Raw genomic sequence first — 26,231 nt, 5'->3', positions numbered from 1 at the left:
ACCAAAATCATTAAACCTTTTCTTTAAACTGTCATGGGTGAACAGAGTTCTGTGAAAGACAATGCTAGTAGTTTACATTCCGCTGAACTAGAATATTCAAAATCAAATCTATCTGTCTTGAGGAATAGCAGGTATTGGCTCTTCTATTTGTAATGATTCTCTTTGTTCTAAAAAGTCAGCTTCCTGAAGAGGCACTTGAGGAAGCCCTTCACACGTAAGTCCTTGGAGTCATCATTACTGTTGGAGTTCGTGCCAAAGGAACATACTTACTGGTTTTGAGCAAGTTCTTCTCTTTGTTCTGAAATACATTTTTCTTTCAAAGCAAATAACTGACATTCAAGGTAGCAACACTCCTTTCTCAGCTCTAGGGTGATATCTTGGGCTTTCTTATTTTGGATTCTTCATTTTTCAAGTCCAAAACTAACATTCTATTATATTCCAGGTAATTTTTCAACAGTGTAGAAATGTTGGTGATTATCTGGCATGGCCCAGCTTCAAATGACTTGGCCTTTGACAACCTCTGCCAACTTTGTGTTCCTTTTCTCTTGCATTTCTTTGTATTTTTAAGACTAACCTAGAAGGACTCTTTAAGGCACTTTTCTTTGGCCGTCTTCTGCTTTGGTCACCACCTCTGCCTCCGCCCTCCTCCTCACATTCCAAGGCTCTGCAAAGCTGTTGGCATGACTCTCAGCCCCAAAGATGGTGGCGCCATCTCCTGCTGCCTGCGATTTGAAATTCTCTGCTGCAGTCACCCACTGTCTGTCTGGAGGTGGTCAGATGAGGCAGTGGCTCTGCTAGGCACTTGGGTAGAGTCCTGCTCTGCCAGGCAGCTCAACAACACCTTAAAATAACTTATAAAATATCACAGACCATTGACCTTGCCATATTCAGTCCCTATCTTAATTTATTTTCTGCTTCCTCAACAAATTTAGTAAATATTTGGTAAGTGTTTTTAATATACTGGACATTTTGTTGGGTGATGGAGATACAGACACAAACCAGACATGTAACAGCCCCACCCTCAGAGAGCTTATATTTTACCGAATATTTTACCCAAATTGCTTTAAAATAAGAAATGGCATTATCTCTAAATTGCCATATGTATCTTTAACTTAATGATACATAGCAGAAAACATGTTCATACAGTCTAATACAACTTGATATTTATAAAATTGGTATTTTTCCATTGGAAACATTTTGAGATAATGAGATAGTTGAAGATTAGGGAAGGCAGCATGAAAACATCAGGCTTTTTAGTTGTGAAGGGAAAGAACTCATCTGTAAAAACAGAGAAAGTAGAATGGAGGGAAACTCTGGGCCTCACAATTTGAATTTGGGCAAACCTTGCTTTCTTATAGTTCTTAGAATGTTGCTCTTATTCTGTGCATTTAGCCAGATAATGTGATATTTTATCCTCTGATTATTCAAATCTAACCAACTTCTACTTTTTCATAAAAATGACCAATGAAACAGAACAATAGTAGAAAATGAGTCAATATGTTAATATTTACATTATTCTATTCTTAGCTAAAGAAGAAATTTTACTGTATGAAATCAAGAGGTTAGATAAATTTATGAGTCTATAAAATTGAGTTAATTTTTTACATTTGTACATACAGAGACAGATAGACACAGAGAGTAGAAAAAACTAAAACTGTAAGGTAGGAAAAAATCAGCAGAGATCCCACCACACAGAAATAAACACTGATAACATTTAACCCTAAAAATATCTCGTTAATATAAGTACTATGGCCCTTACCATTTTATGGATGAACAAGTTAGGCTTAACATTGGTTGGGTAACTTACACAATAGTGGCCGGCTGATAGGTGACATAGATGTGATCTAAACCTGTCTACTTAACTTCAAAGCCTTGTTTTTAGCCAATGTGAATAATTATTCTTGTAAGCTATGATTTCTAATGAGTGATACATGTGTATTATATTTAACAAATACTCCATTTTTGGATATTCAGATTGTTTCTTTAATTTCTTATACAATGCTACAATAAACACTGAACATCCTTGCCAACTGTTTATAAAGAATGATGTGTATATAGAAATGAAAAGACTTCTACAATTGGCATCTTACAAACTACCTTCCAGAATTATTTTCCATGTTTTTCCATTCATTGAAAAAAGTAGAAAGAATGTTACAAAGAGCCGCAGTATATCCCATCAGCTGGCTTCAACAGTGATCATTATTTTACTGCTTCTGTGTCATCTATGCTGGTATTTATTTTTACTATAATATTTTCAGAGAAAATCCATATAATGTATTATTTCACTCATAAGTGCTTCAGTATGTATTTCTAACAGATAATAATTGAACTTTTTAATGATTTCCTGTTTCTTTTTTGGCAACTTATGTGTTGAAGAAATAGGATCATTTTTCCTCAAAAATATTCCATGGTCTAGATTTGACTAATCAGTTGTGGTGTTATTTGAACTGTTCTTTTTACCTTTTTTTTTTTTTTTTTGATATAAATTGGTGATTAGATCTAAAGGCTTGATGGGATTCAGGTTCAAATTTTTTTTTTTTTTTTTGGACAAGAATGCTTTATCAGTGGTGGTGTGTACCATGTCAGAAAGTGTACAGTTTCAGGTTGCCCCATTTTCAGGGATGGCAAGATTGTCATTGGGTTCAGGCACATGTCCTTTAGTCTGTCTTCCTTCTCTCCTTATATATCTTCCTCTCCTTGTTTAATCTTTTCCGATCTGATATCCTGAAGTTGGTAACTCGTTGTTTCCCATTTCCATGATTACTTGTGATACTGATTTTTCCCCCATGCTTATTGGCCTTTTGCACTGCCTTACTAAATTGCCTCTTTGTCTTTTGTTCATTGCACTATTTGCTATAGTAGAAGAATGAACAAGGTTTTTTGGTTTTGTATTTTAATGTAATTAGAGACATTTTTAATTTTTTTAATAGCACATTTTTGAGACAGTCCTTTAAAAAAAATGTTCCCAATATAACAAGAAAAGACATGTCTTATATACTGGTTTTATTGACACATACTGGTTAAACTATTATAAAATGAGCAAGTATATTCAATCTCCAAGCCAAAAATATTTCACAAATTTAAGGAAAAACACAGTGTTCTACATAGAATATTTTACTAAATACAGTTTTTTTTTTTTAAATAACAAACACCTTCAGGCTCACAGTTACAAACAAACAGTTCTTAAATTTTTTGTTAAGTCTATCGGAAAGATCATCGCTCTTATTAAATACACTTAGGCAAGAAATACAACTTTACGATAAAAAGATACAGATGAGGTATAAATTTAATTAAAGTATTATGGCAAATGTACATTAATATTGGCTAAGTTTCCTTCCAACAAAGGGTGATGAATAACTTGGTACTTTTATTGGTCAAAACACGAGTCAACAGCTTTTTATTTTTTACTTCAAGTTTCTCATGAATACTTTTCAAATTTGTGACCAATGATTTTCACTACAGCTTTTACAACAGTGCAATTAAAGTTAATTGGTTCTTAATATGTTTTATTTTCACACCTTTTTCTATTTGTTTGCTTTCTCATTTGTTATTGATGCTCACCCTTTGCTGCCCTAAGTGCTGCAGATATGTTTCCTAGGTTGTCATTTACCTTTTCCCATATGACTTTCTTTTAGATTTGTAGCATTTAAAAAGCATTGTGAGGTAAACTATGTCAGGACAATTGGTTTTGGTTACTCATGTTAATTATGTTCTTAAAAAGTTGCTGCTAACACTGAATTAGCACTGGATCAGTGCCTCTGGGTGCACACTGACTAGCATACAATAGGCTCTTTGCTTTGAAATCTTCACTGCTTAAGGGAATGCATATTTACAAATGTTAAGCAAAGCAACGGGCTTCTAGATTTGGCAACTGTAAGCATTTTGAAAACCTCTGAGGTGATAACTTCCTGAAACCCCATTTATGTGAGTAAACTAGAGAAGAGGAATTATTCTGGAAAGATGTCATTAAGTTACATTTACAGGATAAATGGCAGAAGAAAATATATATCCAAGAGGAAGGGATAATGAAAAACAATTACGGATTTTCATTAACAGCCTAGAAAACAGTAAGGACTAATGAGAAAAAATATAAGAATATTTATCTAGCATATAATTATGAGAACACAATATTATCATTCATAAAAATTTCAGCAATTGGGAACCATTCATCGAATTATACATCTAATAACTCTGTGCTTGACAGACCAGTTCACTTTTCTTTTCATATTAAAACATATCCATGGATACATTGTATACATACTCAAACTTTACTTACATTATTAAGAGCATTTTTTTAATCCCACTTGAAGTGACGCAAGGGAGGGACGCAGCATAAAATGAGTGTGACAGACACAGGTTCTCTTCTCAGAGAACTTTATTGTTAAGACAAACACCCAGGAGCATAATAATGAACTGTTGATTATAACAATTTCCATACCCAATCCCATTGTCAACATATTTCAAGCAATATTAAATACAATTGGAATACAACCCTGGAGTATGTGATAACTGTGTATCACTCTTTTTTTATGCCACCAAAGCTGAATGCAAAATCAACTAGGGAATGTGTTCATTTTTACCTATCAGTGTTGTAGGCAGATAAAGCTCTGTTTGTCCTGGCCTCTGTGGCACATTGATATCACTGACCAAACACCAATTTGGGCTGTGTTCTTTTGTGCAGGAAAGGAACAGGAGCAATTTAAATCACCCTTAGGCAACTTTCATTGTCTCATTCATGTTCCCTTTCTTGGCACTGATGACTTATCTTGGCTCTCCTATTAACTTCTGTGTGACTTGAGGGATACGGAAATTTAACAACTCCTGTGATCTATCTCATTTGTAAAATGCAGCTAATCTACTTACTGTGGCAATGAGTGGAATTCGTAATAACACCCAGGCAACTCTAATTAGCTGAATAACTAGAAATAATTTGCCACAAATTTGGAGGCAACACATAGGTTATATAAAATGTTTTCTGTATAACATATAGATATCTCCACAACGTACCCCACTGGGTAGGATAAAAATGAACCTTAGGTATACTGTATTTCTGTCTTTACAAGAGCCTTGGGTGGTTTTAGTCTTCTTTACTTTAAGCCAAATATTTGGCATAAAATATCCAGATTAAATAAAAATATGCTGGACTGTACATACGTAATATAACTACTCTTCCTACTTTAAAATCATCTGTTAGATTTCATCAGCTAGTTAATCCTTTCTGTAAAGAACTTATAAACACTTTCATACCAAATACTCTTAGTTCCCTTCTCCCTTGCTGCTTGTATCTAGAGGAGCTAAAAAAAAATAATTCTTCATTTCCCCAGCCTCCCTTGCAGCTAAGCTTGGCCTTGTAACAATAGCTCTGGTCAGTGAAACATGAGCAGAGGACTGCTGGGGTGTTCTTGAAATGGTTTTGCTTTTCTAGGAAAAGAGGCAGAGGCTACTGATTTTGTTCATTCTCCTGCCTTATCAGGTTGAAAGAAGTCTGCAGTAGCTATCTTGAGAAAAAGACCAAAATAATAAAAAGAACAAGGAGATGACTTTCCTGAGCTATTAAATCAATACCAACAGCTTCCTACTTTCAGAATTCTAATAACGTGAGGAAAAGTATACCTTTATTTAAACCTCTATAAGTGGATTCATTTTAAGCTAAACACATTCTCAAAACAAGATAAGATGTGAAAAATACACATGTAATTATATGTGTGTGTGTGTTTGTGTGTGTGTGTTTGTGTGTGTGTGTATACTTGTTAATGAAGAAAGAAATTTGAGGGGAGAAGATACAAAAAAATCAGTTGTATATTACTATAAGGCTAGTGAAAATCATTATTTTAGCAAAATTAGTATAATTGTAAATAATTTTTAAAATTATAATGTTATAAACACCCACTGAATTGAGACTATCCCCAATCATTAGGAAGCAATCACTTCCTAACATTCCCTTTCTCCCCCAAGAAAACCCTTGCCACAGAAAAGACAAGAATTTAAACTCCCTTGGGTTGGGTCAGAGGATGTGACTTAATCATCAAGTATGTATTACCGAGATTCTTATTAATGAAACTATTAATTTACTGTAATTTAAAAGACAAAACAACGGAACTTGGTAAATATTTCTCAGGTTCATTTTTGAAAGCAGTGCTGTGCTAGCATTGCAAGGTATACAAAGAAGTATGATTCTTAATGTCTTCCTTTTTAAGAGGCTTACAGTAAACATTGAATATGTTTTTTTAAAAACTTGAGGCTTGTAATCATGATGCAGCATACAAAATTTAATGCCAATTTTAGATACCTAGAAAGTGGATTTTATTAGTAAAATCCAGGTCCTTTTGGTTATTTTAAAAAAAGTATGCTCCAGCTTTTTGTACTTAACATTCTAAAATATTAATAGATCAGTAATTCTCCATTATAATAAAAATCTTCAGTAGTACGGTACCATATGTACATCCATAGAAGAACTCTCATAATCAAATGTTTAGTAAAATAAAAATGAAGCCTTCAAGTCCTGTATGTTTGCTTCCTCAATTGATTCAGCATTCTTTAAATTTATCATTATTATAATTTGGAAAACTTAATGAGAAAGTCTTTTCCAGAGGCTTGATGACTTGATACATTCATGGACTTTATGACAAGGGGAAATAATAATCTAAGGCCTAGAAAGACCAACTGAAAAATAAATTTCATTTAAAGTAATCCATATTGCTAATGAATGACCATGGTTCGTTTGGATTCTACCTTTAAAGATACGTTGTCAAAAATGTTAGCTGTACCAGGTCTCCAGAGAAAAGAAATAGCCAATATTTCAAAGTGGAAGGGACACATTCATAATGGCAAGGGCCAGGCCAGAGTAGGGGCGATGAGATTAACTGATTAACTGTTCCATAATAAATTACTTCTCCAACCCAGTGAAACTTCCACGTTCAGATGATACTGCAGGAAAGTGAGAACGTGTGTTTTTGAAGAAATTCTGTCAGAACTCGTGCCTAACTTTAAATGTTGGAAGCCAAGGTCATTGAGTGTTCTTTGAGAAGAATTTAATTTCCATATTGTATTTGCATTTTTAATCCTACATCTATTTTGTCCCAAGCTATATGACAAAGAAATTCAATTTCTAATCAGTAACAAAACCACAATTGTCTGCCGGCCAGTTTCACTGCTGGTGCCCTTTTCTTTTTCATGCATTTTGTTCACAGCTGTGATAGCTGAATGGATGTCCCAATTACCTTGGAATAATGGTGGCAGCAGCTAGAGATGAGAGTTCAGCTCCAGGCAGGACTAGGATGGCATCTATCAAGAAGGTATAAGTCAAATGCAAATAAGTTAGCAGAAGCAAGCATATTATTAATATGAGGTGAGGAATCACATCTGATTTGCTTATCAGTGTATCATCAGCACCTATTACAATGCCTGCAACATAGTAGATTCCCAATCAATAGTTTTCAAGACTCCAGTTAGAAAAAAAAAGGTCAGAATTATCTTGGGGGTGTCATTTATAAGAAGCACACATTAGCAGCAAGGATAGAGTGTGGTGCAAAAATCTTTGTGAGCTGAAGGGGTGTGTTATATACTTAGAATCAAAAATCAAATTCTCAGAGAGCTTGTAGGACTTGAGTCTCCAAGTGGAGGAAATGATTTTGTCTGAAGGACTCAGCATCTCAGCCTTATGATGAGAGTAGCTGACTGGTATAACAAAAACAATAACAACAACAACAACAAACATATACCCAAATCTCAGCAAATAATTGCAATGAAAGGCTGACTTCACATTTTTTTTTAAAAGTCCAGTGCAGGTCCCAACAGAGTACACTCTGTGTAAGCAATCATTCAGGGATCCAGGCTTCCTTCTTTTCCTTCCCTTCCCTTCCCTTCCCTTCCCTTCCCTTCCCTTCCCTTCCCTTTCCTTCCCTCCTTCCTTCCTTCCTTCCTTCCTTCCTTCCTTCCTTCCTTCCTTCCTTCCTTCCTTCCTTCCATCCTTCCCTCCTTCCTTCCTTCATGCATTTACTTCCTCCAAATCTTTGGAATTTTCTTCATCAGCCAGAAGATGAGGAAAGAGAATGAGGTATGTATGTACTCAGAAATTGGCACACATGACTTCCACTCACATTCTGTTGTCCAAAAATAAGTCACTAGGTTGTGCCAAAGGGGTGTGGAAAATGTAGTCTCATTTTGCTCAGGGGAAAGGGAAGAACATGGGAGTTGGTAAGTACTAGCCTTGTCTGTTACAGTCCACTCTTCAGAACAACACATACTTATTTCACTCTTTTCCCCATGCATAGAACATACTCACTTCTCCAGAAAGTCCACCTAAAATCCCATGTAGTCACTGGATCCAGGTCAAAGCATAGGGACAGTACTTGGTGGTAAGTAGTCCTCTCCATGGGATCTGAATGTGGTTCCTTGCAGGCCAGAAGCCTAAAAAGGAAGAAAAAGTCATCTACAACCTCATACATAACAGTAATATAAAATGATGGAGCATAATCAAAACATCATAATAGAAACTTATTTTTAAGTAGAGAAAGGATGGAAGACACTGGTCCATAACACTTTTGAAACACGAGTAGGCAGGATGTGAAGACTCCTACCATGGTGGGGGGTGAGAAGGATTCTCCTTAATTAGACTCCAGTTCTACTAAGAAGAACACACTCATCTATTGTTTTTCTGAGTCCTCAGGCTCCAGGCTCTGTCTGGGAAGTTCTTCCTTTTCTTTTAGCCTCCATCACCAGATCTGATGCGAGAATTGGGGGGTATGCCTACCTTGGTGGATGCCCAATATTCACAGTTGAGTTCTGGCACATGTAAGTATTGGAGCCAGAGAGTTATTTTAAATATCAAATGGGTTCAGGCTCCTGATTTCTTTGGCCATAAAGTTTTCTTGAAAACTTTGTAGGCTTTTGATCTTTTTTGATTCAAGTCAACACTATGTCAATAATAAGACCCAAAATCTTTCCTGTGCATTCCAGTCTGTCTGTACTGAATGGTAGCTGCATTAGGCCATCAGACATGGCTGGGGAGGCTGTATCCTGAATCTGACCTTTGCTGTAACAGCTAAGACTTCGGAGACCTTTGATTCTCAGAGACAAATTTTGAGGTCTTAGTTCCTATTGTTTGGAGCCTAGAAGTAGTTGTCTTCAGCATTCCTTCAAGGCTTCAGATTGATGGACTCTCTCTTTCCTATCATTTCTGCCAACAAATCTACCAGTTCTTGTTTAAGTTCATGTCTTTCTCACAATATTCAAGTGAAAACAGCAATAACATCCAATACACGTGATCGTGTTGATGCTTTTTGATTACTTCCTCTAGAGCTACAGGCTCTGTGAGCAGGTGCTTGCTTCCAAGCTTTCACTGGTGACAGTTTTACCAAATGTCTAAAAAGGCAGAACAGAGCTTTCCGGCTTTATAGCTTCTCTCTCCTTGTCATCTATAACCCCAATATCTAGCCTGAGTTTAATGTCCATATTTTAGTTTTTGTTATGGTAACACCCAACTTCAGAGTATCAATTTCTATATTAAGAGACACTTTTTTTGCTGCAGTAAACAACCTCCATGTCAAGTGGCTTAAACAATACAAGTTTACTTCTTGCTCATGTTGCAGTGCAATGCAGCTCTCTGTTTGGCACGTGTGCAGGCTCTGCCCCAGGGCTTCAGAGACCCCTGTCTTTTTCATTTGTGACTGCTTCTAGATCAGCAGTTCTAACTGTGAACCTTTGGGTGGGGGTAGAAGCAGTAAAGTCCAAACATTTTTCTTAGTAATTAATGAAAATTATTTGCCTTCTTTTAGTATCTTGACATTCGCACTGATGGTAAAAAAACAGTGGTGAGTAAAACCACTGCTGCCTTCACATGGATCAAAGCAGTGACATCAAACTGTGATGGTCCTGCCATTTCAGTGCCACTCTCTTGCAGTCAAACATCATCAGTTTCTCTTAAGAATGTCCTTGGTGAAGGAAGATTAATTATTTTAAGAAATCTTAACTTTTGATTGCAAATCTTTTTCATGAAGAAATAGGAATTGTGCATAAAGCACGCCTGCTGCACACCAAAGTCTGATGTTTGTCTCATGGAAAAGCCCTTGTTCTAGTGTTTGAATTTCAAACCAAACTTGTCTTTTTTTTTTTTTTCTGGAATAATATTTCTACTTGAAAGAACAGACAATTCAGACCTGAGTATTTGGCAGAAGTTTCCTCAAAAGTTAACAAAGTGAGCCAGTTATTTCAAGGACAACAATTGCCAGTATTTGTGGTGGCAAATGGTAAAATTCAAGGTTTCAAGTGAAAATTAGAATTTTGGAAAACTTGTTTGTGCCACTCTGAGCTTGAAGGCATCTCAGTGTTTGAAGACTTTTCTGATGAGGTTGATGGTTATATGATATTGCATAAGGAAATACGTTAACACTTGGAAAATATGTTTTCCAAATAACCAATGCTTGATATTACAAAGTCGTATATTGGTAAACTATCCATTCAAAGTGCAAGACAGAGCCATGGATTTTAATGCATCAGAAGATTAAAAGTTTGTAATACGATTTCAGATTCCATACTGCAACAAGGCTTTAAGAAACTAAGAGCTTTTGTGTAGTATCAAAGGAGAGTATCCAAAATCATCTTAATATACTTCTCCCTTCTACAACTGCTTATCTATATGAGGCTAAATTTTCTTCATATGCAGAAACAGATGTGAAAATCTAGTTACATTAAACCATTATTAAAGAAATTTACAATAATGTAAATAATGCCAAGCTTTTCACTAATTTTTTTTTAAATTACAGCTGTTTTAATGGAAATAGAATGGAACATTCTTGATGATATTTCTTCCAAAGATTGTTCTCATCTTTTCCTACTCATTTCTCCTTTATCTTTGCTTGCTTTGTAAATATGTGTCTTTTTCTCTAATTATCATTTATTGAGCCCTTACTATGAATTGGTCTTGGCAAGTTGCTTTTCTTTTATATTTGAAGTAATACTCATAAAAATCCCATGAGGTAGCATTGTTATTCCCATTTTATAGATGAGGCAATCTAGGTGCAAGATGGTGAGTTAACTTACCCAACATATTCTGCAACCGGAATTCAAACCCAGATTTATCTAATCCCATTGTCTCTGTTCTTTCCATTTTTTAATACTCCATTGTAGAAAAATGACTGTCCCAAATCAAAGTCTGGCCATCTGATTCTCTATAGATTTTAATAGTTTTCATAGATTCTCTATTTTAACTCAGATTGTTTGGAATCTTAGGATTTCAGGAAATCTTTAGAACTGAATTTAAATCATGTCCTAGACTCAGATGCCTATGGAAGATTTTCTTTCACTAGAAAACTTCCTGGCTAAAATATCATAGGTGTTTAATAATCACACTCAATCTCTTTACTAAAATATGATGTTCATTTTTCTACTTGCAAAGTGTTAGCCTGCAAATTGCCTTGTCGGGTTCTATCATTTCCATTGGTAAAGATATGTCTGTACCAGACTTTCTAACTAGTCTAGTTGCAACTGCTCTAGCAAGTTCAGTCTCTGGAAGAAGTAAATTCACTACCACCTTTCTTCTTTTTTGCTGCCTTCCTGTCTTTTAAGTATCTCATCACCCTCTTCTAGAGCTGTTGAAATAAATAGGGTACACAATCCCTTGCTTTTCATCTTTTTTTCTATTTGCCTCAGTCCAACTATTCCTACTCATTATTGACTGAGAGAAGCACTTCCATAGTTCATTTACTCAATGCCCCTCAAGTGTCTCCTGAATTAAGTAAAAATTCCAACTTGGGATGTATTCAAAGCCTCTTTCTGTGCCTTGGCATTTCTTTCCTTACTGCCAGCTACTTTCTCTAAGCACTTACTGGACTAGACCACTCTTTTTCTAACTTTTTACCTGCTCATGCCTTTTCTTTCATCAGTAGTGTTCCCTCCATTCTATATATGCCCAGTTAAATGCTTTTGATTCTTCAATGTCTCTCTGAATCCTGACCTTTCTCCAAGACTTTACGAGGCTATTATATATAATCTTTCTCTTCTCTGAACTCCCACTTTCCTATTTGCACCTTTCCTAGCGTCTCTATTATATTACATTTTACATGATCTGTTTGTGCACTTGGCTTACTTTGAAATAAAACTCTTCCTTCAGCAAAGAAATCCTGCCATACTCATCTTCTATCTTAATAATGTCTTATGTATAAGTTACTCATTCTGTATAACTATAGGTGACAATGATTTCCACCTTTATAAGTTTACTAATTATCTGATATAGGTTGAAAATTCTATGAGAATAAATATCATATAAAAAGTAGATGATTTTCTAAATCATTATTCCTTTGGCACTACTTTGAGACAGAATCTTTCTTGTCATGTGTGTACAATACTTTTGTTGCAGTTATTATCCAAATGACTTTTGTCTATATTTGGCTTTTCAGTTAGTTTAGTACCATTTCTCACATGATAGTCTATTCAAAAAGGTCATGAAAAAAACAAAAAATTGTCCTTTTTCTTATAACTTAAAGATACTCCATTATTGTGCCTGACCTTAGCATCTCTGGATTATGGACTTCAAGATAACCCATGGTTTTTTATTCTATAACCAGAAGAAGGATGAACTTTATACATCTAAATCCAAAGGTGTGGAACTCTCAGGAAATCCTGACTCTCCTTGAAACCCAATACCTGACATAATGTTCAGAATGAGGAGAACTGTATAGAAAGTCATTTTGAAATCATGATAAAAAGAACCATAATGGATTTTTAGAAGACTCAGTGCCTCAGGGGAAAGTACAGTGTTCCATTCATGTGCTTTTCCAAGTGTGGGAAAGATCTTCCCAATAATTCTCCAAAATGTTTCAGAGATCAGACTATTATTCATATTAGCAAGTGAAAACTAAATGCACTAAATATGCTCAAGGGTTAGAAGCTTACAACCAGTGGCTACTCTTAATAGACAGTAGGCTCAGGACTGGCCCCAGGTCTTTCTCAGGGCGATGCCTTGAGTAGTTCCTGGTTTCTGGTCTGCCTTCTCTGGGCAGAAATCAACTTGTCTGACATTCCTGGGAGTGCTCAGAGCATTTTGATAAATCAGAGTCCAAGTCTGCTGCTCTTTGGAGCTTTGAGAAAGGAAGAAGAACTTTTTATCCTTACCTTGACTTCTGATCCAATATGAAGATAAAATTCTTCCCAGTACAACTGACAGTGGAAATGGACACTCCTTCAGGGGAACTCCAGTCCTAACCACATGGGCATGGTCTTATAAAAACTTCTGAAAGACAATTAAATTAATTTAAAATTCAGTTGACTTAAATCAGTACCCTCTGGATTATAGAGTTTTAAATGGTACCACAAAGCAAAAGATGTATTTTCTGCAGTCCTCAATAATTTGGAGATGGAGAGATTATCTCTTGATATAGAATAATCTCATTCAATTGAGAGAAAACTAACATTCCTGTTTAAATTCCAAAGATGGGTAGTTTTGGTAAAAGAAACAATAGGTTTAAATGACTAAATAGGACATTTAATTTCTCAATTTAAATCAACTACTTTACTATACTGAAGTATGCCCTAGGAACTAGGGCTTAATAAAAACCCATAGCACTGGTTTTTCCCTGACAGTGGAGCAACCAGGTATAAATTTAAACCATATTGTAGGAATCAAGACTCCAAAAACTATTTTTATTTTTATTATTATTTTAAAAACTTCTTTCACTTTACTTTTCTGTCCTCTTCTTTCACTGAATATTGTGTTTATGAGGTTCAGTTTATCCATGTTCATTTTTGTATGTTTTCTTTTTCTTGAGTAGACCTGTCTCTGTTTCTTTGTTTATAGTGATGATGAGCTTTGTGTGTTCCCAGTTTGGGGCTACTATAAAGAATGTTAGAGTAAACATTCACTTCATGTACATGTACACACTTTTTTTTGCACCCAGTAGTTGAATGGCTTAATAATAAGATATATGTACATTCAACTCCAATAAATAATACCAAAATGTTTGTCAAAGTTATCAAGCTATTTAGCCACTTCAGCAGAGAGTTTCTGCTGTTACACATCACCTGCTATGACAGTACTGTGAGTTTAGCCATTTCAGTGGACATGTAGTAAAATCTCATTGTGGTTTCAATTAACATTTTCCTGATGACTAATAATGCTGAACATCTTTTACATGCGTATTAGCCATTTGGTTATGTTTATTTATGAAATTCCTGTATAAGACTCACATTTTTTTTCAATCCATCCTTATTTCTTAGTAAAATTTCTGTAAATATTCTGTATAAATATTTTACATTGATTACATGTGATTTAAATATCTTCTACTCTATGGTTTGTTTTCTCCACCTTTAATAAGCAGAAGGTTTTAAAATTTTTAATGTATAATTTATCAATTTTTTCTGATTGGGGTATGCTTTTTCTAGCCTCTTTAAGAACTATTTGGCTGTTACAATCATGAAGATAGTCTCCTATTACTTTCTAGAAGCTTTATTATTATTTTTTTTGGTTTTTATATTTTAATCTATACTTATTTAGATTTGTTTTTGTATGTGATGTAAGGTAGATACCAAGTTTTCCTTTTTCCAGGATGGCTACCCAGTTAGTCTAGCAGCATTTATTGAAATCTAATCCTATCCCTATGTTTAGCAGTGTCATTCTTATTACTAATCAAATATCTAGGACTTTTTTCCCATTGATTTATTTTTCCATCCTTAAGCAAATACTACATATTTTAATTACTACAATTTTATGATAACTCAAACTGTTTTTTACAGTAGCCCTCCCTCCTTGTTTTTCTATATTGGCTTTGCTATGTACTCTATATACTAGACTATCATTGCCTGTACGTATTAGGCTCTTATCTCTGCTACATGGTATCAGACTATACTAGATTCATATTCGTATGCATTTTAGAAACAATTTGACTAATCCCTCAAAAAAAACACCTGTTGTAATCTTTGATTAGGATTTTATTAAAACAAAATAAAATATAAATAAAAGAGAAATCTGCAAAGAATTGACTTCTTACTATCATATCTTCCAATCCATATATCCTCTAGCTCTATAGATCTTCTTTACTTTTCTCCAATAATACTTAATGGTATTCTGTAAGGTATTGTATGCATAATTTATTCTACTCATATTTTTATGCTATTGTGAATGGCATTTTTTCAACCTCTGCAATTTCCCAAATGTTTGTTTCTAGTACTTGGAAATAAGATTGATTTTTAAATATTAATCTTATATCCTATAATGTTAATACACTCTTTTGTTAATTGTATTAATTTATTCTATAATTTTTGTTATTTTTCTATGTAAATACATTTGTATCATCTTTTACAATCTTTATCCATTGTGTTTCTCTTTCTTACCTTATGGCACTCTAAGCACGACAGAAAATATAAATAATGATAAGGAGCACCTTTGATTTTCAGAATCAGAATAAAATTTCAACATTCTGCCATTAAATACAATGTTTGATATAACTTTTATAAGATATCAGATTAAGGAAATCCTTTGCTATCCCTACCTTGCTAAGAGTATTTTTTTCATGATTAAATATTGAAATTTATTCTGTACTTTTTTGATAAAACTATTAGAATTTTAAAATTATTAGCTCTTTATTCAATGTGGTGAATTACACTGATTTATTTTCAGAAGTTAAACTAACCCTGAATTGCTGTCATTTGCCCAACTAGATCCTGATATAATATTCTTTTCATATATTGAAAGATTCAGTTGCCTAAATTTTTTTAGTAATTTGTATTTTTGTTTGATTAAGCTCAGATTTTCTCCTGCTGTTCTGACAGGTTTTAATTTTGTGATAAAACTACATAAATGAGTTGGACAGTTTTCCTTCTTATTCTATTCTTAGAAAGTTTGTATAAGGTTGGCATTATTTCTTCCTTAAATAATTGGTAAAATTTATTGCTAAAAGTAGGTGAGCAGGGAGTTTTCTTTGCTGGGAGGTTTTCATTAAAATTATATGCCTTTAATAATTATAGGAGTATTATGATTTTTATTTTTCCTCATTTTGGTAGGCTGTATTTTACTAGAGTTTCTCTTTCATATAAATTTGGAATGTAGAACAAAATGTTGTTCATAGTAGGCTTTAATAATGTTTAATGTTGCAGAACCTTAGTGCTGGACTAATTTTCATTCCTGATATTATGTATACCTTCTCTTTTTATTTTTTTCTGAATCAGTCTCAGTCAGGAACATAATTCTGTCAATCTTTCCAAAAAACCAACTTTCAGCATTACTACTTTTCTCTACTGTATGTTTACTTGATATTCCATTAATTTATTCTACTTCCTTTAATAGTTCCCAAATTCCATACTCTAAGAAGCTTAATTTGATGTTCCTTTGCTAATTTTTGTAAGTGGATTCTTGACTATTGGTTTTCAGTATACTTTTTAATTAATACATGATTTTATGGCTATAAATTTCTCCAAAGTTTGTCTATAAACAAATATACCTATAAACTTCTCACAAGTTTTAGTAGGTAGTTTTTTTACTATTATTCTTTTAAAAATATTTTCTAATTTCCATTTTTATTTCTTCTTTGATCTGCAGGTTATTCAGAATACTTGTTCTGAATTTACAAATATCTAGAGTTGTTTTCTTAGATAGCAGCAATGAAGAATTGAAACTTGAAATTAAAAGCACTATACCATTTACATTAGCACCCCAAAATATGAAATACTTAGGCATAAATCTAACAAAATATGTATAAGATGCATAAGATCTATACAAGGAAAACTACAGAATTCTGATGAAATCAAAGAAGAACTAAAATATGTAGATACATTCCATGTTTATTGATAGGGGTACTCAATATTGCCAAGTTGTCAGTTCTCAGCTTAATCTGTAGATTCAAGACAATTTCTATCAAAATCTCTGCCAGTTATTTTGTAGATATTGACTAACTTATTCTAAAATTTATATAGAGAGGCCCAGAATAGCCAACACAATATTGAAGAAGAAGAACAAAGTCAGAGGACTGGCACTTCCCAACTTCTAGCTTATTGTAAAGCTATAGTAATCAAGACAATGTAGAATTGGTGAAAGAATAGACAAATAGATCAATGGAACAAAATAGAAAGCCCAGAAACGGACCTATGCAAATATAATTAACTGATCCTTGACAAAGAAATAAAAGAACAGTGGAGAAAAGAGTCTCTTCAGCAAATTGTTCTGGAACAACTGGACATCTACCTGCAAAAAATTAATCTAGATACAAACCTTACAGATTTACAGAAATTAATTTAAAATGGATCATTCACCTAAATGTAAATTGCAAAACTATAAAAGTCCTAGAAGATAACATAGTGTAAAACTTAGATGACCTGGAGGTTGATTTTTCAGGCACACCATCAAAGACATGATCCATGAAAGAAATAATTGATAAGCGGAGCTTGATTTAAGTTAAAAACTTCTGCTATACAAAAGACACTGTCAAGAGAATGAGAAGACAAGCCACAGAATGAGTGAAACTATTTTCAAAAAACATATTTGATAAAAGGCTTATTCAATATATGCAAAAAATGCTTAAAACTCAACAACAGGAGAATGAGTGATTAAAAAATGGGCAACAGTTATGAAAAGACACCTCACTAAACAAGATATACAGATAACAAATAAGTAAATGAGAAGATGCTCAATGTCATTTGTTATTAGGGAATTGCAAATTAAAACAACAATGAAATACCACTACACATCTATTAGAATGGCAAAAATGCAAAACACTGACAACGCCAAATGCTGGTAAAGTCGTGGAGCAACAGGAACTATCATTTATTGCTGGTGGGAGTGCAAAATGGCATAGCCACTTTGGAAGACAATATGGCAGTTTCTTACAAAACTAAACATACTCTCCAATAATCACACTTCTTGGTATAAACCCAAAGGAATTAAAAACTTACGGATGCAAATGGATGTATGCAGCAGCTTTATTCATAATTGCTATTACTTGGAAGCAACCAAGATGTCTTCTAGTAGATAAATGGGTAAATAAACTGTGGCACATCCAGACAAGGAATATTATTCAGAGCTAAAAATAAATGAGCTGTCAAGCCATAAATAGACATGGAGGAAACTTAAGTGCATATTACTAAGTTAAAGAAGCCAATCTAAAAAAGCTTACATACTGTATGATTCCAACTATATGACATTCTGGAAAAGGCAAAACTGTTGAGATAGTAAAGAAGATGGGTGATTGCCAGGCCATAGGGATGCAGGAAAAGATACATAGACAGAACACAGGATTTTTAGAGCAGTGAAACTATTCTGCATGATACTACAAAATGGTAGAGACATAAATGTCTATTATATTTGTGTTGTGCATTTATATTATAATACATAATACATACATAATATATGTGTTTTACATATGTCAAAGCCCCTACACTGCACAATAACAAGAGTGAACCATACATAATGATGTGTCAGTTGTAGTTACTGTACCACTGTGGTGTGGGATGTGGATGGGTGGGGAGGCTACAGAGAGTAAAGTAAACTGTGTACTTTCTCTTTGGTTTGCTGTAAACCTAAAACTTCTCTAAAAAATAAAACCTATTACACATCTATTGGCTCTTCTCAAAAAGACATTATAATCATTTTGATAACATTTTCAATTGCATAGGAATTTTGTTTGAACTGCAAATAAAACTATAAATTAAGATTGATTGACAGTTTTATGTATTTAGTATAGTACTTCCTTCAAGGAACGTCATTCATACCTTGATTCTTATCAGCTGGAAGTACCAACCCTTGGTAACCTTAAGCATCTCACTCTCTGCAACCTGCACTTCTCCAAGCTCAGTCACTCAGCTATCACCTAGTCTACAAACACACTGAGACTCCATTCCCTTAACCGCTCTACACTTTCTATCAATTCTGTTTCATTTCCATTTTGACCTAGTTTTGACTCCTTAATATATCACTTTAATCACTGTCTCTCCAGTTTATCCTCAATTTCTTGCTCTTTGTCTTTGTCACTCACTGACAAGTTCTCTCTCTGCCTTTATTAACTGTTGAAGAAAGTAAATAACCTCATAGATTGATGCCATTAGAGTTAATATTTCTGTATTTTACTATTATTCTTTTGTTCTCACACTGCCTACTTCTTATCTTTTTCATGTCCCTAAGATCTAACTTGACTACGTCCCCTCCAACTCTCAGCAACTTGGCTACTTTTCTTTTTAAATCATAGAGAATGCAGACACCATCTGATGTGAAATTTGTCAATCGTTTGTCACCAAATCTCTAATCATAATGGCATGTACCTATCCTCTTTTCTTCCATCCTATATCACAGTTCTTATCCACTGCTCTTGCTTGGGATTACGTTGTCTTCTACCTCCACTCATCCATTAACCCATTTTCTCTGTTCCTTCCCTTCCTCATTTAATCTTCCACAAGCGTCTCCCATTAAAAACAACTTGCCTTCCGCTACTTTATCCCCTGTCCCCTCTGTCTACCATCTATTTCTCTCCTCCTGTGCACAGCAAATCTTCTAAAAAGGGTTATCTACTTTCCTATCAAGGACTGTTCAGTATTGTGCTATTCCAGACAATACTGTAATTAGCACATATTTCTGTAGCATAGATCTACAGGATTGCTATTGATGGGTCATGGGATTTCAGTGTTCAAAATCTCAATAATTACTGCCAAATTGCCTTAAAAAATGTATGTAACAATTACCAACCCACCCACAGTTCCAGTTACCTATACTTTCCACCTTTACTATGTATGAATAATTTTGGCTAATCTAGAATTTCAATATTGTTCTTTGTTGCTTTAATTTTTTCAGTACTGATATTGACATCTTCTCAAGTATTCATTGGCTGTTTCTTTTTCTATTAGTTGCCTGTGTGTGCCCTTTAATCCTTATCTTTATATTTCTAGGAGCTATTTATAAATTTATAAATATGTATTATAAGTATTTATCCCATTTGTCTTATAAATTGCTTACTGGCTATGTAGTCAAATCTGTTTCTCTTTTTCTTTCTGGCTCCTGGGTCACATGCTTCAAAAGTCACTCCCTTTAAGGGAATTGTCTACATTGGTTACTTGTCCTTTTCAAAATCCCGTTATAGCTTAATTTACTGCAGTGTGATTTCTGTCTTCATTGTACTAAACTTGCTCTTGCTAAGGCCATAATGGCCACAGTGACCACAACTTCCTGAAAATCTCTTGCCTGCTGTCTCACATGCTACCATAGCTTACTCATTTCATTTGTTCCTTGCTTTCTGACTCCTTCTCAGTCTTTATACTCCTTTAACTCAAATTTCTCAATTGTTGGTATCCCTCTGAGTTTTACCATCTTTCCTCATCTCTCCTCATTTACACATACTCTGTCTTGCAGTGACAATCATCATCTCTGAGTTTGACGGTATTTTGATAATTTGGGGATAGGGTGATGATCCAGCTCCCATTTGATATCACTGTGACCAGGGACTAAGGAATACCAAGGGCCTGCCCCTCCACTCTCCCTTCTTTTTGCTCTCCCTAAGGCCCTGAAATAGCTTTTGGCCGACAGCAGTAGCTGAGAAGGGGAGAGAAGATGGCATTTTGTTATCAAAGTTCAGCTGGTGTCAGAAAGCTCTCAATAAAGAACTCTGTTAACTTAGGCAATAGTGTGTTGTTTATACTTCTTTTTGTTTGTTTGTTTATACTTCTTCCACCACCTTTCCCGAAAACCCCCATCTTTACATTTGTATCTTACTAGACTCTGCTTAGGTGCTTAATAAAGAAATTCAACCCATTGTATGTTCATAATCTATTTTCGATTCTGTAACTAGCCAGAATGTTCTTCTTAATCCTAAATCTGGTCATGTCTGTCTCTTACTCCCCACTCCAAAGGTCCCCTGTTGACCTAAGGTTAAAATTCAAAACCTTTATTATAGCTTACAAAGACTTTTTGATTGACCTCTGTTTTCAATACAACCTCTTTTTTCTTTCTTAATATTTGTCTTCTCTCTCCACCAGATGGTCTTAATCTTGTTTAGATTATCTAATAAAATGTATTCCCTCTAACCTTACAGACTTTTCGCAAGCTGTTCTTTCTGGCAGAACCCCATGCATTTCTTCCTATAACTTTTCCTTGAGCTTCAAGGACAGAGTGAGTGGCCATTTTCAGGTGTGCTCAGGGCAGCTATTCCTTCTCTCTGTCCCCCCAGTACTTATTGCATAATATTTCATCTCCCTGGATAATTTCTGCAGCCCCCACACTAGACTTTGAGCTATATAAGGAAAGAAAACAATCAATTTTGCCCACCGTTTTATCCACAACACCTAGCACATTACCTGAAATTTATTATATGGTCTATAAATATTTGTTGAATTAATAGTTAACTTAATGCTAAGTGTTCTCTTATACTACTTTAGATTTTCTGTATCATTCATTCTTAATTTTGCATACATTTGATTAATCTTTTTACATAGTTATTATGTAAAATTCCACTCTACTAACTTTTATTTTTCAACAGTTTTACGTTTTATGTCTCACTATTGTATATTTTGGCACTCCAAAGCACTGTTATTTATCATTATATGTTGTTCTAGCTTTTCTCAGGGTATTTCCCCCTTTGATTTTTTGATAACTTACTGGTTTATTGAGTGTATGAGGGAGTGAGTGTAAGTTAATGAGTAAGTGCCTCCATCCCTTCTTCCCCAACAAAACTGTAAGCCATTCAAACAAGGACTGTGTTTTTCTTGTTCATCACTGAACCTCAGTGACTTGAATAGTGAATATATATGGGATTAATGAATAAATAAATAATTTTAAGGCTACAATCTTGCTAACTAGTTTCAAGTTCCCATATTAATGTTCTCTATAGCCTGAGTTAAGTATTTTTAGAATTTCCAAATAGTTGAGAATTTTTTCTTTCTTTTTAATTTGTATTATTACTTTATAATTTTCATGAAATTAAATCATAAAAATAGAGCATTTACAATTTGTGCACTTGAAAATTTGTTGGGATTTTCTATATTGAATAAATATCTGATCAGTACTTTTATATCGTTCATCATTACTTAGAAATGAAGTTTCCATTTTTTACCAAGTTTGCAACTATTAAATTAACAATAGTAGTATTCAGATCTCATTACTTATTTATTTTTTGCTTACTTGTTCTGTAAAAAAATTCTAAAAAATGAGTTATATCTATTATTATTCCATTTATTTTATTTTTGTGTGTTTTTAACATTTCTACAGATTGTATGTTAATACCATATTTATTACATAAAGGTTTATGATTATGAACTATACATTTTGTGATTTTAAAAACATTAGATAGTATCTTATGTACTCATCGTGTAGTCTACAAAGATCTTTGAGATAGTCATTTCAAGATGTTGCCGATACATGCTTTTCCATGTAGTCCAGCTGTTCAGTTAGATTTTTATCTATACTCTGAATCACAAAATTACTTCTTGATCCTGGAATAACATTGCTCAATATGCCTAATTTGTGGTTCTGTTGAAACTTTGACTCATCTTATGTTTTCTGGGTGAGGGGTGAAGGCAAGGCTCACTCTCTACCAACCTAAGAATTACATTAAACAGCCATAGAGGCTTATTCCTGTGTGTCCATAGGATTGAAATTACCTTTTCCTCTCTTAGCTTTCTGGTTGTATGGCCACAGTTCCTGTGATCACCTCTCTTAGGATACTTTGGAATTGTTACGGTGCAGCCACTGGCATCTCAGTCCCTGGGAATGTGACAGGTTATGGTTTTTAAGCTTAAGGATGATCACAGTAAACCAATATATCTAACAATATAGGTGAGGTTTGACTGAAGAGTGCAGTAAATATAATGGAAAATCTGACTGAAGAAGAAAATTGAAGAATAGGGAGTGCGAAATGTCTGACATTCAAGTATTTAAAATAACTTTAGTGTTTGCTTTAAACTGAGTCAATATGATTAATCTTTACTGAAAGACTGAAAGGAAGACAATGATATCAAAGCCACTTTTAAATAATTATGGAATATATTATGAAAAAATCATTTTGGTGCACTGAATTAATGAGGTAAAGCAATAATTATAAGAATCTAAAATAGATAATAAAAATAAGAAAAAACAGAAATCAGCTAATAGCATAAATGGCATGGGTAATCAAGTAATGTGACTTTTTATTTTTGACAAAAAACATTTACTAAATTTTTACCCTTTTTTTTTGCAACTGGAAATACTTGTATAATGAAAATAATCGAATTTTTTTCTATTGGAATTTATTTTACAAGCAATATTGTAATGTTATCTCCACATCTGGATTTTTAAAATAATAACAACAAAAGTATAATGTATAATGTTTGCTCACAGAAAACAATCAAAAAATTGATAGTGTGTATGTAAAAATCAGCAATACCTATGAAACTAGTGTAACTAAATAAATATCAAAATACGGTATACATCATATATTACTCATTTTTATTTTAAACACAGTATGTCATATTTTGGCCATTGTGAATAATGCTGCAGTAAACATGGGAGTACAGATACCTTTTCAATACCCTGTTTTTATTTATTTTGAATATATACCTGGAAGTGGGATTGCTGGATAATATGATAGTTTTATTTTTAATATTTTGAGGAACCTCCATACTGTTTTCCATAGTGGCTAAAACAATTTACATTCCCACTAACAGTGTACAAGTGTTCCCTTTTCTCCACATTCTCACCAATACCCATCTCTAGTCTTCTAGAAGATAGCCATTCTAACAGGTTATTCACAATAGTCAAAATATGGAAGCAACGCAAGTGTCTGTCAATGGATGAATGCATAAAGAAGATATGAAGATTATTCAACAATAAGAAAGAAAGAAGTCCTGTCATTTGTGACAACATGGACCTTGAGAGTATTATGCTAAGGGAGATAAGTCAGACAGAGAAAGACAAACACTATATGATATTGCTTGTATGTGTAATCATACGGGTGAACTGCAAAAACAGAGAGTAGAATGGTAGTTAGGAACTGGGAGGTTGCAGAATTGGGGAGATGATCAAATGGTATACACTTGTAGTTAGAAGATGAATAAGTTCTGGAAATCTAATGCACAACATAGTGATTATAGTCAACAATACTATATTATAGACTTCAAGATTTCTAAGAAACTAGATGTTAAATTTTCTCACCACCAAAAAGAAATGTTAATTATGTGACTTGATAGAGGAGTTAGTTAATGCTATGAATGATAATAATATTGCAGTATGTAAGTGTATCAAATCAATAAGCTATATACCTTAAATTTATGCAATATTATATGTCAATTATATCTCAATTAAAAATATGTCAATATTGACAACATATGAAATAATCCAACAGAGGGTATTAGATTAGTAAAAATGAGCATAGTGTAGTGTTTGTTTAACCACAAATCATGAAGATTAGAAAATAGATACTAAAAAGTGGATTAAAACAAGTTCCCTTAATATATGGTATTAATTCATCATTTAAATGGTAGGCTTTGTATAGGACATATTTATTGAGTGATTGAAGCAATGAATGAATGCTGAATTTCCTAATTTGAAAGAACCCACTGTGCAATGCTACCTAGAAAATGTGTAGAGTTATGCATTTCTTGGGGAAAAAAAATGACCAGATTCATGTTTTCAGGCTATGCAACCACGTATATGATTCTACTTCTGTTCTACTCTAAATCTATTGAATACTTTTTCTGTTCCTGGTATATGACAGTTTTTCTGTTAGGAAGCTTGTATTTTTTTTTTTTAAAGAGGCAAAAGGAGAGCGTAAAGTCCAGTTAAATTTTAGGAAATTTTCTTAACTAACTGAAGAAGTGAAATCTAACATCCCTACAGATCCAAAGGATTTTACACACACAAACACACACACACACAAACACACACACACACACACAGATAACAGAGATAAATTTTATAGGTGAAGAAAGGCTGTGATTATCTAAAGAACTTCTAGAATTTTTTATTTATTTGTTTTCTTACTTTGGGCTTAGGTGCTCCAGTACAATGTAAAATAAAAATGTTGATAGTTGGTGTATTTTTTGCTTGTCTTTGAATGTAGGGAAAATATTTCTGATGCTTAATACTAAGCACAATGTTTGCTGAAGGTATTGGGTAGGTACCTTTTTCAGGTGAAAGAAATTTTGGTATTTAAACTAGTTTGTAGACATGAAAAACTAGGAGTTGAAATTCACCTGAAAGTTTTTTGCACCTATTGAAGTATTCATATGGTTTTTCTCCTTCAATATGTTCACTGGGGATATTACAATAATAGACTATTTAAAGTTAAACCAACCATACATTCTTGGAATGAACTTCTATTGATCATGAGAGATATAAATATTTATATCTGACTGGATTTAGCTTGCTAATATTTTATTCATGATATTTCAAGTATGTTCATGAATGAAATTAGACTCTTAATTTTCTTCTCTCATATTGCCCTTATCTTATTCTTTGACGTAAAGTTTACAGTGACTTCATATTAGTTGGCAAACATTCTTTTCTCTTCCTTCCTCTCCCCAATTTTCCTTCCGTTTTCCCTCCCTCTCCCTCTTTTCTCTTACTTTCCCTCCCTTTCTTTCATTTGTCTAGAATAGTTTGTGTAAGGTAGATTTTGATTATCCAAACCATCTAGGCTCAGTGAAAGTTTTTGAGGTGGTGTCTGTTTGATTTTGTGTGTTGAGAATAGATTTTGAATTACTGGATGAATGTCTTTAATAGTCCTAAATAAATTTGGATTTTCTATTCTTCCTTGAGTCTGTGGCAGTTGTTTATGTTTCCCATTAGAATTGTCATTTCTTTTACATTTTAAATTTAAAGGACTAATATTGTTCACAATCTTAAGGTTTATTTCTAAATAAATAATTCAGTATTGCAGAACTGAGCAGGAAAATGGTAATACAGGACTGGTAGTTAGAAGATCTGATTTCTTATCACACCTCTGTCACTAATTATACATAGTGGCTTAGGCAAGATGTTTAATCTCATCGATTCTATTTCTTTGCCTAAAATTTTGGAAAACCGATAGGGTTGTTTTGATAATTAAATGAGATAATATATGTAAAGTGTCAAACCCCTTCTCAAGATGGGTTTCCAAAGTATGTTAGTTCTCTTTCTCTCTCTCTCTTCCCTTTTATAACTATTTGTAGATACCTATTCTGTGAATTACTTTTAGTGATTTATTTACCTCATGTAATCCCTCTCCCAATAGCTAACATATTTCCTGATATATTCCTTTCTTTTGTGTGATTTATACTTAATTATATGGAATAAATTATAATATGCCAACTTT

The 26,231-nt window shown here is 33.6% G+C and overlaps 1 protein-coding gene and 1 pseudogene across 7 annotated transcripts in view; one reads left to right on the top strand and one right to left on the bottom strand.

Annotated features, from left to right (window-relative positions):
• LRRC7 (leucine rich repeat containing 7) overlaps window positions 1-26,231 on the top strand; it is a 430,080-nt gene that overhangs the window by 39,992 nt on the left and 363,857 nt on the right. The window lies entirely within an intron of this gene.
• The window catches only part of LOC105096683 (shugoshin 1-like), a 39,151-nt pseudogene continuing 13,017 nt past the window's right edge, over window positions 98-26,231 (bottom strand).

The sequence above is a fragment of the Camelus dromedarius genome, chromosome 14, assembly GCF_036321535.1.
Source record: "Camelus dromedarius isolate mCamDro1 chromosome 14, mCamDro1.pat, whole genome shotgun sequence".
Lineage (NCBI taxonomy): Eukaryota > Metazoa > Chordata > Mammalia > Artiodactyla > Camelidae > Camelus > Camelus dromedarius.
The sequence above is the reverse complement of the archived record's forward strand: the minus strand, read 5'-3'. Positions and strand labels throughout refer to the sequence as shown.